Here is a 15597-nt window from a genome sequence, read left to right as displayed (position 1 = left end):
AGCTTACCATAGACAATCTCAGACGGTTTAGCAGGAGCTTTGAACCATGTGTGGGCAGACTGGTTGTACCCAAGTCAATTCATAAATCAACTTGTGTATAACAAGCATGTTGGATTTTTCATGCTGTTATTGCCAATAGCAATAATCACTGGGGGTGGGGGGTTAATTTACTAAAACTGGAGAGTAGAAAATCTGGTGCAGCTCTGCATAGAAACCAATCAGCTTCCAGGTTTTATTGTCAAAGCTTAATTGAACTGAAGCGGAAGTTAGAAGCTAATTGGCTACCATTAAGAACTGCACCAGATTTTTCACTCTCCAGTTTTAGTAAATTGACCCCAGTGTGTTCACCTGGCAGGAACAGCTCCCCCCACAGGGAGAACACAATAACTCAGTGGGAGGGATTCCCCCATCATGGTTGCAGGAAAGAAAATTGCACCATCTATGGCCGGCTTTAGACACAATAGGAAATGAGAGGGAAACACTGGTACAGGTGTGCCCATTGGGAGATTTCATCTCCATTGCTGTTCTGGGGACAGCTCTAAGGCGAGACATACATTATGCAATTTTTTTTTCTTCAAACATGGGTCAGTGTTGATAAGGGAATCTCTCCGGCTGCGCTATTGCATTCTCATAGCAGGCGGTTTCCCAGCGATTAGAATATAATGATAGCTATAGCCACCAGCAGTGATCGTACAAAAAAACCCAACAGGCTGGTTGTACTGAAGTTCATAAAGAAGAGGGGAGAAGCACTCTAAGTGCAGACAATTTATTGCAGATAACAAGGCAGGTAATATACACTCACTAGACATGAAGACTGAAAAGCTGTATGTGTCAAAGCAATCCTGCAGCCATCCTCTGGAGGGTGTCCTCTGGTCACAGGAAGCCGTATGCAGTACTGTCACTGGCGGTGGGAGGGAAAAAAGCCGGCTGTCTCCCACAACATCAGCGGTGAGCGGTCAAGCGGCTCGGATCTGCGGCTCTGTGTTGCGAGTGATGGATGGAGGCACTCTCACCCACAGGGATGGTGGGATCTGTCCAATGTGTTACGGCATGCACGACGCGTTTCTGAGCATGCGCGGGGTCCTCTGCACCCGGCGCGCTCTTTCATCAGGTGCTAGAGTGCCGTAGTCTCTGTGGGGCTTTTTGTAGTGCTGAACAAGAGGATAATTGGGCACAGCTGAAGTAAGGGGATGGCAACCGCCCACAGCACTGAGCAATAACCTAACCAATCAAACATTTTTTTGTAGCAATGGGAGAGATTAAAAACAACTTAGAAGTGGAGTGTGATCGGTCGGCTGCTCTTAAATACACATGTATGTGGGCTAGACAACCGCTTATCACAGTGATAGCAAACAATTAGGCAATAAAAAACATATAATAGATATAAAATAGGGGTAAGCCCGGGTTCATCAAGGCTTCTAAAGAACATGTAAAACGTTCCAGGTTTAAAACGGATACAATTATAAAAATATAAAAGTTAATAAAAAGCATCTTTAAAAGGTATATTTTAAGAGCAAATGCATAATACCTATACAGGCTGTGGTATGGAGAACCATATAGGCAGATGAAGCAGTAAAAAAAGAGGGGGGGAGGGGGGGGGAGTAAAAACGCCTTATATATTGGATAAGAAAATGGAGGATGGATATAACCCATATATAGGTGTACATATGTATATCCTAATAATTCTATTTTCTGTATAAAGGATTTTTATATGGATTACCAACTACGGTACCACATGTATGATATATAGGGAAATAAGCCTTCTGATTGCTCAGTAGGTAAGACCATATAAAATTTATATAAAAGATTTATATACCAGAACCATGGCCAAAGTGTATATATTAAAAAATCATCTAATATGATGCGATGAAAAAATAGAGACCAACAGAAAACCCTGATAGTAATTATAAAAAAAAAAAATAGCACCCAGCAAATTAAAGAACATCAAGGCCACTAATCATCTGTCATGGATGATCCCCCTGAAAGGCATGTATGCCTGCCGTAAAAAGTTATGCAAAATGTGTAGTTTTGTGCGACATGGCCAAAAGAACTTTACACATAATGACAAAACCTATGTCTTGGACAATTTTTTCAACTGTTCCACAGACTATGTGGTGTATTGTCTGATATGTCCCTGCCAGTTGCTCTATGTAGGTCGAACCATCAGACCAGTCAGACAACGATTCGGCAAACACCGCCGTCTTATTGAAGGTGGATGTGACCTTCATAGTGTCCCTCGACATTTTTCAGAAGTCCATGGAAAATCCACCGAGGGACTAAAAATTTGGGTTATCGAATCCATTCCCAAAGACTTGCCGGAGGGAGAACGTTTTTCCAAATTATGTATGCGAGAGACTTTCTGGATCTACACGTTAGATGTTCTCGCTCCTCGAGGGTTAAATGAAGAATTAGACGTGCACACTATCTTATAATTACTATCAGGGTTTTCTGTTGGTCTCTATTTTTTCATACAGCTTTTCAGTCTTCATGTCTAGTGAGTGTATATTACCTGCCTTGTTATCTGCAATAAATTGTCTGCACTTAGAGCGCTTCTCCCCTCTTCTTTTTGTCTATACAGATTCTTCCTCCTCATCTGTGGAAGAGCAGCTCAGTGCCTACGGACTTTATCCCTTTTAGGATCATCAACCTATTTATGGTATCCCATTGTCCCCTATTGTATGGTGCCATTTTATGCTTATGTCCATTTGCAGCTACACCCCTTTTATTGCCTGTGTTTATTTTTTCCTTTTTTATTTCTTATTTTTATTTTTTTTTTATTTTTTCTTTTTTCCTTCCCTCCCCTCCCCCTTCCCTTCCCTGGATTCAGCTGCTTATTAGTTTTGTTTATCCACCCTTCATATGCTGGAGGTCTTCGTAGCGCTCTGTGTTTTGTTTTTTATGTACTGAAGTTCATAGATCGACTTCAGTACAACCAGCCTGCCCATAGATCACAGATGGATTGAAATGTGTCCAGTTCTTGCTGAACCAGCTGAATTTTGATCAGTCTATGGCAGATATCCTCAAACTACGGCCCTCCACCTGTTGCGGAACTACACATCCCATGAGGCATTGTAAAACTCTGAAATTCTGGTCTGGGGTTCTCTAGGAAAGCTGGCCATAGATGGTGCAATTTTCTTTCCTGCAACCATGATGGGGGAATGACTAGGAATGATGGGAATTGTAGTTCCTGAACAACTGGAAGGCCATAGTTTGAAGACCCCTGGTCTATGGCCTACTTAAATTTGACATCTTCCCTCAGTTTGAGCCCCCCTGACAACGGTCACTAGTACAAATAATGATGGTAAATCTCCCCAAGGTAGACACAGATAGCAATAAAAAGCCTGAGAAAAGTTAATGATTAAACAGGTGTCTACCTGTGTAGTTGAAAAAATATGACATGGCTCTTCAAACCTTTCCTAAAAATGTGTTTAATATTATTTTTGTAAGAGAAAGTCAAGAAAGATAAAATTTAACTGGAGTATGGTTGAAAAGAAATAAAAAGACCTTTTATTGAGTTTATCAAAAAACTTTTACACAAAGGAATCCCAATTTAGAAATTGACAAAACACTACATTAGGATACATTAAAATGAGCTTGTGGGTCTATGTGATAATATCAACACGGATCAAACATGGTGACTATATAACCAAAACTACTATGTAAGACTAAAAAACATTTTTTGTACTCAACTGCTCAATTACTATTTTATCTTTCTTGAGAAAAGCTCTGTAAAGTGTCAGTACTGTTTTTCTGTACCGACTTACAACAGACTTACCTGTTATTATCCACCACACATAGCATTTCAGTAAATGAGTAGTTGAACTGTAAGTGTCCATTCATATTGATCCGACTTGTCAGCCTGGCAAGTCGCGGTCCTCAGGCTCCCATTGTGTAGTACAGGAGCTGTTCTAATAGGAGCGACACAAGTCGCTCCGACTTAGAAAAAAGGTCCTGTACTACTTCGGGGCGACCTGGAGGCGACTTGCATAGACATTCATGCTATGAAGTCCGTGCAAGTCGCGCAGAAGTCCCCCCCAAGTCGGAGCGACCTAATGTGAACGGGGGCTTAGGGGGCTTCTATTTCAAGTACTAAAAGGGTCTATTTACCAACATTATTAGTCTTAGTTTATGCAGTCGCCATGTTTAATCCCTACTGATGCCATAGGTGCAAGCTCATTTTAAAATATCCTATCTAATATGTTGCCAGCTTGTTGCACTGGGTTCTGGGTTTTTGGGATTCCTTTGTGCAAACATTTTCAGGAGGGTCAATGAAAAGTGTTTTTATTTCTTTTCCAATCTTTCTCAATTTAAAGATGAACTTGAAAATTCTCCCGTGCAGTGGGGGTGCTCCCTCATTGCAAGGGTTACCTGCTTGTTTTTGTCTAGTGGGTATGGAAAAATAGATTAACTTACAAGATCCTTATCTGCTTTGTGCTGCTAGACTGATCTTCTCCTCCAGGCTCCAGCAGTCTTTGGCCCTGGCACCATTAAGACCAAATGCAGGGTCTATGACCCTGTATTGGATGTGAGGAAGCCGAGAGACAGTCCATTGCCGGAGTATGGGGTAGCGGTAGCAATGTCTGTTAGGGAAGCGGAAGATCAGGTAAGTAAGAGTACTTTACCCTTGACTAGACTAAAATAGCATTTAACCAATGTGGGGCTGTAGCAGAGAATTTTCAGATTTCCTAGGACTTTTATATTTCTTCATTCTTGATTCCCTCCTATAAGCAGAAAAAAGAAAATGGCAGGGGTTCTAACCCTTCACCACTGTATCCATAACTAAAAAAAGATCCCGAGAAGTTCTCTTCAGACGCAACAGGCTTAGGGCACTTCTTTATTTTCTACTCCGACCGCGTAAGGGTTCTTGAAATGATCATGACTGTGTTTGAATTTGATATGGTTGCCTTGATTAATTCAATCATATTTTAGCTGGTCGCAATCAGTCAAATTGCTTGAAAATGACTGTGTATATTTCCAGCACTAAGGTTCCCCCTTTCTGTGTACCAAGCACACACAGTACAACATTTCTATCACAGATGTTTCACAAAAAAGCAAAACTAGACTGGAACAAACAATTAAGAGGGTTATGGCAGGGAGATTCTTTCCATGTTGCTACAGAGATGAATCCAAAGACTTAGTAAACAAAAACGAAATATTCATACAGAGCAATGTTTTTATTATTTCCCCCTTTACCACCGCAAATCCTTAAAATGCACCTTTACAAAAAATACATGAGTGTGCGAACAGGCAGCCTTTTTATCAGAGAAGAGACATACGCAGGCTCTTCTGTAATAAAGGATTCTTGTAATTAGCAATAAAAGTCTGCATGTAGTAACACTGTTACAGCTCCCTTGTGTGTGTTAAGTAGTAGCACCCAAGTTGGCCACTAGGAGTCTCCTTAGGCTAGGACAAGACATACAGTATATTAGAGGAGAGTGGAAGGAGTAAGGCTGACCAAACCTTGATCATTTTTTTCATCAACCTCATTCAACCTTCTGGTTTAGTGAAAAAAAAAAAAGACTTTTACCCCATCCACACATTGGATGTGGATAGGGGAATCACTCCCGCCATCCAATTGTTTTCTGAAGGCAGGAAGCCTTCCCAACCATCAAAACACACTGATCGGTGTTTCCGGCTATAGCTGACAGCACTAATTGTTCAGGTAAAACCCGACAGGCTGGCTGTACAATAGGTAATTGGTGGATGAACTTCTGTGCAACCAGCCTGCCCATACATGGATCGAAATTCAGCCAGTCCCTCCTGAACCAGATGGATTTCGATCCATATATGGCTGGCTTAAAGTGTTTGTACCCTAAAAAAAAAGAATCCTTTTTCATTAAAGCATAAATAACAGCACAGTGTGTCACGCATTGGCCGAGAGTCAATCTGGGGATAAGGTGTGTTCTGGGTCGTCTTCCTGCTGTTTGGGCCACTGGGTGATTCCAATCCTGGGCAAGCTTCTCTTTATCTTCTACCCTTTGGTATGAGACTCTTGTTCCACCCAGTGGCCAGCTATAGTCAGTTACCTGATCTTGTGACCTATAAATACCCTCTTCCACTTCCTGCTGATGCCTTAGGAAAGGTTTTGCTTCCTGTTTTGTCTGCTCTATTCTAATTGCTGACGTTTGCTTTCCCTGACCATTCTTCGGATCACCCTCTTGGATTGTACAGACTCTGGTTTTCATACTCCGTTTGCTCTTGACCACTCCCTGGATCACCCCTTTTGGATTGCATGGGCTCCTGTGTTTAACTTGGCTCACTTCCAACCTCTCTTCTGGACTTCGCTCCCTTGGGGTCTGGCTTTTGACCTTCTACTCCTAACCGTGAGTCTTTTACTTGTTTGTTGTTCCCTGAGTTTGCTTGTTACACTTTCATTTGAGGTCCCGATATTTTGGCTGTAGGACCCTATCCGCTCCTCCACCTGATACCGAGATAACAAGACTACTGGTCAGGAAACCGGAGGGGAGGTAGGCGTCTCTGGCAGGCCTAACACAGTGCTTGTGCAGTGTAATTTTGCCCTTTGTATCATCTAAAATACCTGGTTGATACTGCCTGGTTCTGCCCTCCCCCCTGTAAACTGACCACGTTTATCATGGCTGTTGAGCCTTAAGACCATGGTCAGTTTACGTGCCACCGTCATCCGCTGTCTCTCCTCTGTTCTCCCTCCTCCCTGCCTGTCAGCTCATGTCAGTGCCACTCTGCTCCCCGCCCCTTCCCTTCCTGCTGCTATAATACATGTGTTATATTCAAACAATCCCCTCTGTTAGATAACATTATGTGCCCCACTGTATGTGCTTTTTAAAAAATATGGCAATTTCTACCTTATTTCAGAGTGCCTCTCAACGCTCACATGACTGCCCGCCACTCTCATCCCTTCCTCCCGGCTGACATCAGCAGGAGTTCTTGGCCCCTCCCACTGTAGTTGTCAGATCAGGAGAAGAGAGCAGCAAGCAGTCACGTGTTTTTATAAAGCACATACAGTAAGGCACATAACATTATCTAACAGAGGGGATTGTGTGATCATGACAAAGTGGCTTTACAACCACTTTAAGTAAATACAAGCAGAAGATACCCAAGCCTAATCGCACAATTGAAAAATTCTTGCTGAGATTGGGTGCTCAGGCTGGGGGATCCTCACACCCCTGTTCGAACATCAAAAGCAGAAATGTAGTCGGCAACTCAATAACTCCTTGGAATTACCTTTTTTTTTGGCTACATCATATACAAAGGATCAGTGCTTAGCAAATAAAGGATACAATCAAGGAGTTATTGACTTGCTGGATAAATTTCTGCTTTGTATGGCTGGCTTAAGTATTTGTTGGGGGAGTAGCTAGGATAGAGGAAGACAGGACTGGGGATGTCTGCTTCAGGTCCTTGTGATGAGCACAGTAGGTGGATTTTTCATACTTTCAAACCAAATCTTTACTGTATATAATTCAGGCCAGAGACACTTTATTAGGTTCACCTTGCTAGTACCGGGTTGAACCCCCTTTTGCCCTTAGAACTCCCCCCATTCTTGGTGGCATAGATTCTACAAGGTGTTGGAAACATTCCTCAGAGATTTTGGTCCATATTGACATGATAGCATCAAGCAGTTGCTACAGATTTGTCAGCTGCACATCCAATCTCTTTTTTTTCTTCTATTTTTTTTTTTTCACTGTAATGGGATCTGGTGTATGTTTGATTTTTATAATGTGTTTTCTTGGTGCATTTTTTTATGTGTATTACTGCTATTCAGTATAGTTCTGTGCAGGAAAAATTCAGCATGTTCTACTTTTTTTTCTGGAACTGGAACACACTGGAACTGCAAGCACTGGTGTGAACCATGCCATTGAAAACAATGTTACATACTTTCAATGCATTTTGAATGCATAAAGGCACTCAATAGATCACATGTGGTGTGAACTAGCCCTCAAACAAAGTTCAAGTTCAACAAAAGTGCTACCTTTGCAGGAGTTTTTAGCTTTTCTTTTCCACAAAAGAAATACACATGTAGCCACTTAGCTTCTACTTGCAGTGTGACGGCTCTAGCCTCATGCTTCAGACCATTAGATGGTACTCTCAAACTCAATTCTGTGTACATACCTCTCTTATGGAACTGGTGCACTGAATAAAGCTATCCTTTCTCTGTGGTGTAGCCCTGAACTATAGTTATCTTTCTTACAAAGACTATGTGTACACCTGCACTATAAGTGTGCTGGTTGCAGGCAACATGTAGACTCAGGTCTGGAGGCTTCATCCCACCCAACACTCTACAAAGCCTCCGAGCTCCGGAACTCAACCCTGGAGAAAGCTCCCTATGAAACATGCATCTTGGAGCCCCTCAACCTGCATGGGTGTGACCAAATACTATTTACACTGTGAAACAGCAAAGCCCTGATTATTCTAAATTACTGCATGTTTAATAAAGGAAATTATATAATGAGACTTTAAGTATACATGCAATGGTACAGTACAAAGAAACATGATAAATAACACATTTTACAACTTTATTACAACAAGTTTAAAACATACAGGTTAAAAACTTTAAGGCTCCGTTCACATGTAGGCGTTTTGGGGCGTTTTTGGGGCGTTTTTCTGCTCTAGTATCAGCTCTCAAAACGCCCAACAAGACAAATCCTATTCATTTCAATGGCCCCTGTTCACATCTGAGCGTTTTGACGCTGTATACAAAACGCCCAACGCTCAAAAAAGTACATGAGCTTCTTTTTGGGCAGATTACAGGCGTTTTCCATTGATCTCTATTCAATCTAAAAACGCCTGCACAAAAATCGCGGTAAAAATCGCGGTAAAATCGCGGTAAAAAACGCCGCAAAAATCGCGGTAAAATCGCGGTAAAAAACGCGCGAAAAACGCTACGCTCAGGTGTGAATGTAGCCTAAAATGTCAACAATATTTTGAAATACTATGGCATATAATCATCTGCCAATTTTAGCGCTTGTCTTCAAACAAAATTGGCAAGAAAACTAAAATATAAATGCCCCCATGTATAGGTCGATGCATTCCTAAGGATTAAAATTCAAAATAATAGGGGTGCGCCAGACTTTAACCACTTGCCGACCGCCGCATGACTATTTACTGCGGCGGTCAGCCCCTCACAGGCAGAGTGACGCAGGTCTACGTCGCTAGCCTGTGAGGGTCTAGGGAGCGAGCGCGCGCCGCCGGAGGCGCGCTCCCGAGTGGTCACGGACCCCCCCGCGCGTGTGACCGGTGGACCCGATGTCCGCCGGTCACTCGGCGATCGTCGGGGGGAGAGGGAGAAAGGCAGGCGGCTGATGTAAACGAGCCGCCTGTCATTCTCCCCGGTGTATGAATGATGATCATACGGTTCTACTATGTAGAACCATTGATCACTGTTCATGCATCTCAAGCCACAGCCAATCACAGTTAGAATCACGCCCCTAGGGACACACATAGCCCCTCCCTCTCAAAAAAAGTTAACCCCTTCACTGCCAGTGTAAGTTTACAGTAACAGTGCATATGTATAGCACTGATTACTGTAGAAATGTCACTGGTACCCCCAAAAGTGTCAAAAATGTCAGTCAAGGGTCCGATCTGTCCGCCGCAATGTCGCAGTACCGCAAAAAAAACGCAGATCGCCGCCATGATGCGTTAAAAAAAAAAACACCAAAAATGACAAAAATCTTTCCCTTTGTTAGTAAACGCGATAACTTTTGCGCAAACCAATCAAAATATGCTTTTTGTGATTTTTTTTTTACCAAACGTATGTAGCATAAAACAAATTGGCCGAAAATGTTAAAAAATTTTGATTTTTACTTTTTTTTGGGGGGGAATTTCATATATAAAAAATGTGAGAAATATTGTTATTTTTGCAAAATTGACGCTCTTTTTTTGTTTATAGCGCATGATCAAAAAATCGCACAGGTGATCAAATACCACCAAAAGAAAGCTCTGTTTGTGGGAAAAAAGGACGTCAAATTCGTTTTGGTACAGTGTCGCACGACCGCGCAATTGTCCGTTAAAGGCACGCAGTGCCGAATCGCAAAATACCCCCTGGTCTTTTAGCAGCCAAATCCTCCGGGGCTTAAGTGGTTAAATAGAAAAAAGAACAGTGTATATCAATACTAATGTTCACATATACAGTGCACAATCCAAAGAAATATATATAACTCTTGAATAAGTGTCCATAAAAAGGTGCAATCATCCAGAGTGTCCATACATAATAAATTCCAAGTGCAGCTATCCCAAGTGTCCAAACAAAGGATGATCCAGTGTTATCTTAATATACACCTCTGTGAGTGATACACAATCCCACCACCAAGTGAAGTGGTCTCTCACCTCAACTGTAGACCCGATCACGGGTCCGTAACAGCCTATATTTGTGCAAAGAGATCCACGAGCCAAGAAGGCTAATACCAGCCTCTCACCTCCAGAGCGGATGTGGCATATGCAGGGGAATAAATAAAAGGATCTAGTGCTCTCTGCTTCAAATAATATGCAGTTTTATTAAAAAGTAAATGACCATACTCACAATGAGGGTGCTCAGTAGCGCATAGTAGTCAGCTTGTACAACCCCCAGGAAGAGAGACAACATCCAGCACGCAGGCTCCGCCCCCTATACGCTTTACGTTGGCGCTTCACCAGCGTTGACTTCTTCGGTAGGGGTGGAGTCTGCACATCGTGTCTCACATTAAAAGGCCGAGCTGATCCAAGACTAGGAAGCTCGGCCTTTTAATGTGAGTAATGTAAATATTTCTTTGGATTGTGCACTGGATATGTGAACATTAGTATTGATATACACTGTTCTTTTTTCTATTTAAAGTCTGGCGCACCACTATTATTTTGAATTTTAGTTTATATTGTGAGGTGTTGGCACAATTAAGTGTGTGCTGCCGGTCTATATATTTACTCATTTTTTGCACTACTGATTTATTGCACTATTGATTTTGGCACATTCTATATTCATTTTTTTATCCACTATATGATTTTTTGCACTATTGATTATTGATTTTTCATATTAATCTTTGCAGTAGTCACTTTTTGTTTGCGCTGATAGCCTTTTGATTCACATTCCTAAGGATTGCCCTGCTTCATCAGGACCTTGGATCTCAGATATAGACAGAATGGACACTGAAATCATTGTAGCGCTAACCCTGTAGGAGCCACCGGTATTTAACCCCGCAGCCATTCACACAGTATTTCCCGCAGTCAGGTGCACAATCTCTGATCGTTGCTCCAATAAATAAATATTAGAAAGTAGAGTTTTATTTAAGTTTAGGAACTTTGATAGGAGAAAAGATTATGTAGGATGCTTCAAACTGAACTATTCACACTTGAGGACAACTTTCTTAGCAGAACTGTGTAGCAAATATACAAGACTGAGCAAAGTCCCTTGTAAAGGAAAGGAATTGAGTGGACCCTGCTCTTTAAGACATCAGTCATTTTCCCCTTTTAGCTTACACCCTGCAACTGACTTCTAGCACCCAGAGGGGAAATTCAGCAGCACCAGTCTCTGGGATCCCTAGTTTAGGCGGTCTGTACTCACAAGGCCCTGGTCGCAGGTCACCTTCCTCCATGATACCAGACAGGCTCCATAGACATTCTCCCTCAGTCTGCTCTCAGAAGAACCCTGGGTTTCATCATTCGGGTCACCCACTTGAGGCTGCATGGCAGCTTGTGCTGGGGAGAGGGGACAGGCCCCCTCCCCAACTGGACCTCTCTGCAGAAAAAGACTCAAAGCCCATGTGCCACTGAATATAACTAGCACCCAGCATGCTCATGGGCACCACTTTCCGTAATTGGCTGGAGCTGTATCCATATTCATACTGCTCATCTGCATGACTCACACTATTCACCCAGAAACTTCCTTGGTTACCTGGCTACAGATGAACCTTCACCCAGATGCAGCAGTACTGTGGGAACAGTTTGGGGATGGCCCTTCCTGTTCCAACATGACTCTGCTCACCAGTGCACAAATCAAGGCCTGTAAAGACATGAATGAGCCAGTTTGGGGTGGAGGAACTTGACTGGCCTGCACAGAATCCACCCAATAGAACACCTTTGGGATGAATTAGAGCGGAGACTGCAGGCCTGGCCTTCTCGAACATTAATGCCTGACCCTACAAATGCACTTCTGGAAGAATGGTCACACATTCCCATAGACACACTCCCAAACCTTGTGGACAGCCTTCCCAGAAGAGTTGAAGCTGTTATAGCTGCAAAGGGTGGGCCAACTCAATATTGAACCCTACGGACCAAGACTGGGATTAAAGTTCATGTGCGTGTAAAGGCAGGTGTCCCAATACTTTTAGTAATATAGTGTATGAGAGAATGAATCCAGACAAGCCCTGCCGGCCCATGGGTGAGTTACTGTATGCCATCACTATACAATGAGGTGATAACAAATTGGGTCAAACTGTACTACTCTTTTAAGATTTTGCCTCCGAAGACCTTAGCCTATTTGGATTTTCAACCAATCTAGGTATGGCTGAATATTTCCTTGTATAGGTTGTATGTTCTCGTTTACTCTCTCTGCTTTCCATAACTCAGTACATCACAGTGATTTGTCTTTTAAGTTTATATTATCTGGCGTTACCCATCTCATGGCCTGTATTCATTCTAGCATCACCTCCATTTTATCCTTACTTCTCCTCACTCAAATTTCACCTCACCCTCTCCTATATACCTGTCAATATAAACTGTGGAAAAGCTTATTTTAAGCTGAGCAGTGTTTCCACTGTTTATTGCTGGAACAATTTTGAATATCACAAATATTTTGCTTCTTTCAAGAGGAGCGTATCTGACGTCCCCCGTGCAGCTGTGATCACATGACTGTGGGTTCTTTCTGCATCAAAATGTCGTCTTACCTCACTGAGGTCTAGCATAACATTTTCCCTGGTAACCAGCAAAATATTGATGCCAGGTTGGCATTAATTAAAATGACATCGTCACCTATCCCATTTGTCACTCTGGCCAAAGAAAGGATGTTTATGGTGCTTCTGAATATTTCTGAATGCTTAATTCAATGTCACACAAAGTATTTATTTGATTTTTTTTTTTTTCAAATATTTTTCTAATATTTACAAATATTTGTGTAAACGTCTCCAAACTTTAAAAGGGCAATAAAAAAAAGTCTGGAAAAAGTTATTACCAAAGCACTGGTCATTCTAAAATGTTACTAAAAATGAAAATATACTTGAATATTTAGTAAAATTACCATTGTCCCCAATAGCAAGTAACTTTCAGGGCTCATGCACATTGGACATTTTTTCTGCTGCACCTAGGGGCATTCAGTGTTTTTTTTCTACATATAATAAAAATTCATCACAGAAAAACATCAAAGAATTCTATAGAATTTCAGTAGCGCAAGGATGGTGTTACCCTCCTATCATAAAGTGTAAAAAGTGCATAAATACCATACACATAAATATATTAAAATATATTAAAATATATTATGTATCCATACAGGAATTACAAAGCCATTCACACCAGTCCTTTGTAAAGTGCCAAAGTATTATAAAGTCTCTCAAAGCAGAGTCTTTTTGGTGTCAGTTACAGGAATCGCCATAGGTTGTCACCACCACCAGTGCTGGGAGAATTAGCAAAAATGCAGACTCACCAGAGAACCCTGCCTAACCACTCTCATGGAATAGGCGAAACCAGCATGAATAAATCAAACAGCTTCCTCCCGGTATCTGCGGCTGCTGTACACTTCCTCCTCTCATACAAAGTATGTGGGCGACAAAACAAAGGGCACCTAAATTGTGTTGCTTTTCTCAGTGCAGGTTATATAAAGGAAGGATCCATAAACCACTCCATCCAGTGGGACCGCTCGTTGCTCAGGGCGGGGAGGATCTCCCAGTGACGCGGTGTGTCCGGTGTGGGAGTGCAGCCACTACAATGACAGGTAGACGGGGAGCTGTGTGTACCGAGTGCTCACATTTCCTGTGTTTTTTTCTGCCTCTAAATGCCCCTGCATGTTAGCCTGTGTGTCCATGCATACATAGGCATTTAGAGGAGTTTAGGGGCAGAAAAAAAAACACAGCCAATACATCCAGGAGCAGCAGAGTTTTGGCCAAAAAAACGCTTGGTGTGCCTTATTACATGTACACACTAGGCACATCTAGCACTTGAGCATTAAATCATTTCAATGGCCAGAATAATTTATTATTCTGGCAAATGAAATGAATGAATGCCCAAGCAATTAAGGTGCCTAAACATGCTCAAATGTGTTACTCAAGTTTACAAGCCTTGTCATGCCTCCAGCATAAGGAAGTAATTAATTCTATTGGAACTTGTAATACCAATCTTGTCCACAAGATGCCACTGTGACATAGACTGTTATACAGCACTTTATGGTACTTCCTGTACTCTATTGCTGGATATTAGTTCCACCCCTCTCTGAGAGAATCTCCATTTTAGATCACCTTGTGACACAGCTAGACAGCACCTGAGGTTCCTGTGGGAAGATTCCTGAACCCCTCTCGGAAGCATCGCTGGTATGCTCAGAACTGTTGGTTATATACTCAACGCATATACTGTTTATGTTTGTATACTGATTATATGCCTTTGTTTATTTACAGTTTCACCTCTATTCACAATCCTATTCGCATATCCATTCTGACTTGTAACCTGTCATGTGACCACTATTCTATCTCTGGAATAAAGCCTTAAGTTACAAAAGGACTGGTTATTGCAGGATTAAAGGTTTAGCTGTATGTTGAGCTGCACACGTCTGGGGCATACGTGTAGTGAGAACAGAACAGTGAAACAGCGGCTATCCAGCAAGTGGGATTTAGGACAGCGACTATACAGAGGCCTGCTACTCTGCCAGCGCAGTCATCTGCATATGCAATACAGCAGTCTCTACACAGTCAAGCATTCCTGCAAGCAGCATGTCACATAGCCAAAATCCTCACTCAAGACAAGGTCCCGAGTTTCCGGCTCCTCTAGATCTTCCTCCGCAAGCAATGCACTCGCCATAGCACGTGCGAAAGCTGAGGCCGCCAAGGCGCGAGCAGCCTTTGCCGAGCAAGAAATGCAGATTAAACAGGAGAAAGTGAGGCTAAAGACAGGGAAAGTGCAGCAAGAGGCACAGTTAGAGGCAGAGGAAGCCCTCCTAGAAGTAGCCCTAGAGAAACTGACTGTAGAGAAGGAAGTAGCAGCAGCCATAGCTGAAGCAGACGCCTTAGAATTAGCTGTATACCCAAGAAGTGAATGCAGCAGACGCAGCAATATCCTCGATCCAGCAGCTGAAACTCCAAATTCTCTACAACAAACTTCAGATTACATCAATCAACATTTTAAAACAAGCAGTGTCAAAGATGACGTCAAAGAGACAAGCCAAAGACACTCCACGGTACCGCCGCAAGTCATCGACAAACCTCAAGCCTGCAAACGGGAGAAATCCATGCAAAGTGACGTCTCCTGCGACAGACTTCCCATAAGTGAGATAATAGAATCACCTTCTAATCGCCCTCCAGAACCAACGCCCAAGCCAGAACGGTACATCAGAGAACAGCTCGGTGCCAGCAAAAGGTATGACTACACACAGCCACCTTACCATGACAACACACAACAGGCTAACCAAGCCACCATAGACTTTGCAAGGTTCTTTGCACGACGCGAGTTAGTCAC

Source organism: Pelophylax lessonae, assembly GCF_965119305.1.
Source record: "Pelophylax lessonae genome assembly, chromosome: 3".
Taxonomy (NCBI): domain Eukaryota; kingdom Metazoa; phylum Chordata; class Amphibia; order Anura; family Ranidae; genus Pelophylax; species Pelophylax lessonae.
Note: the sequence above shows the minus strand (reverse complement) of the source record.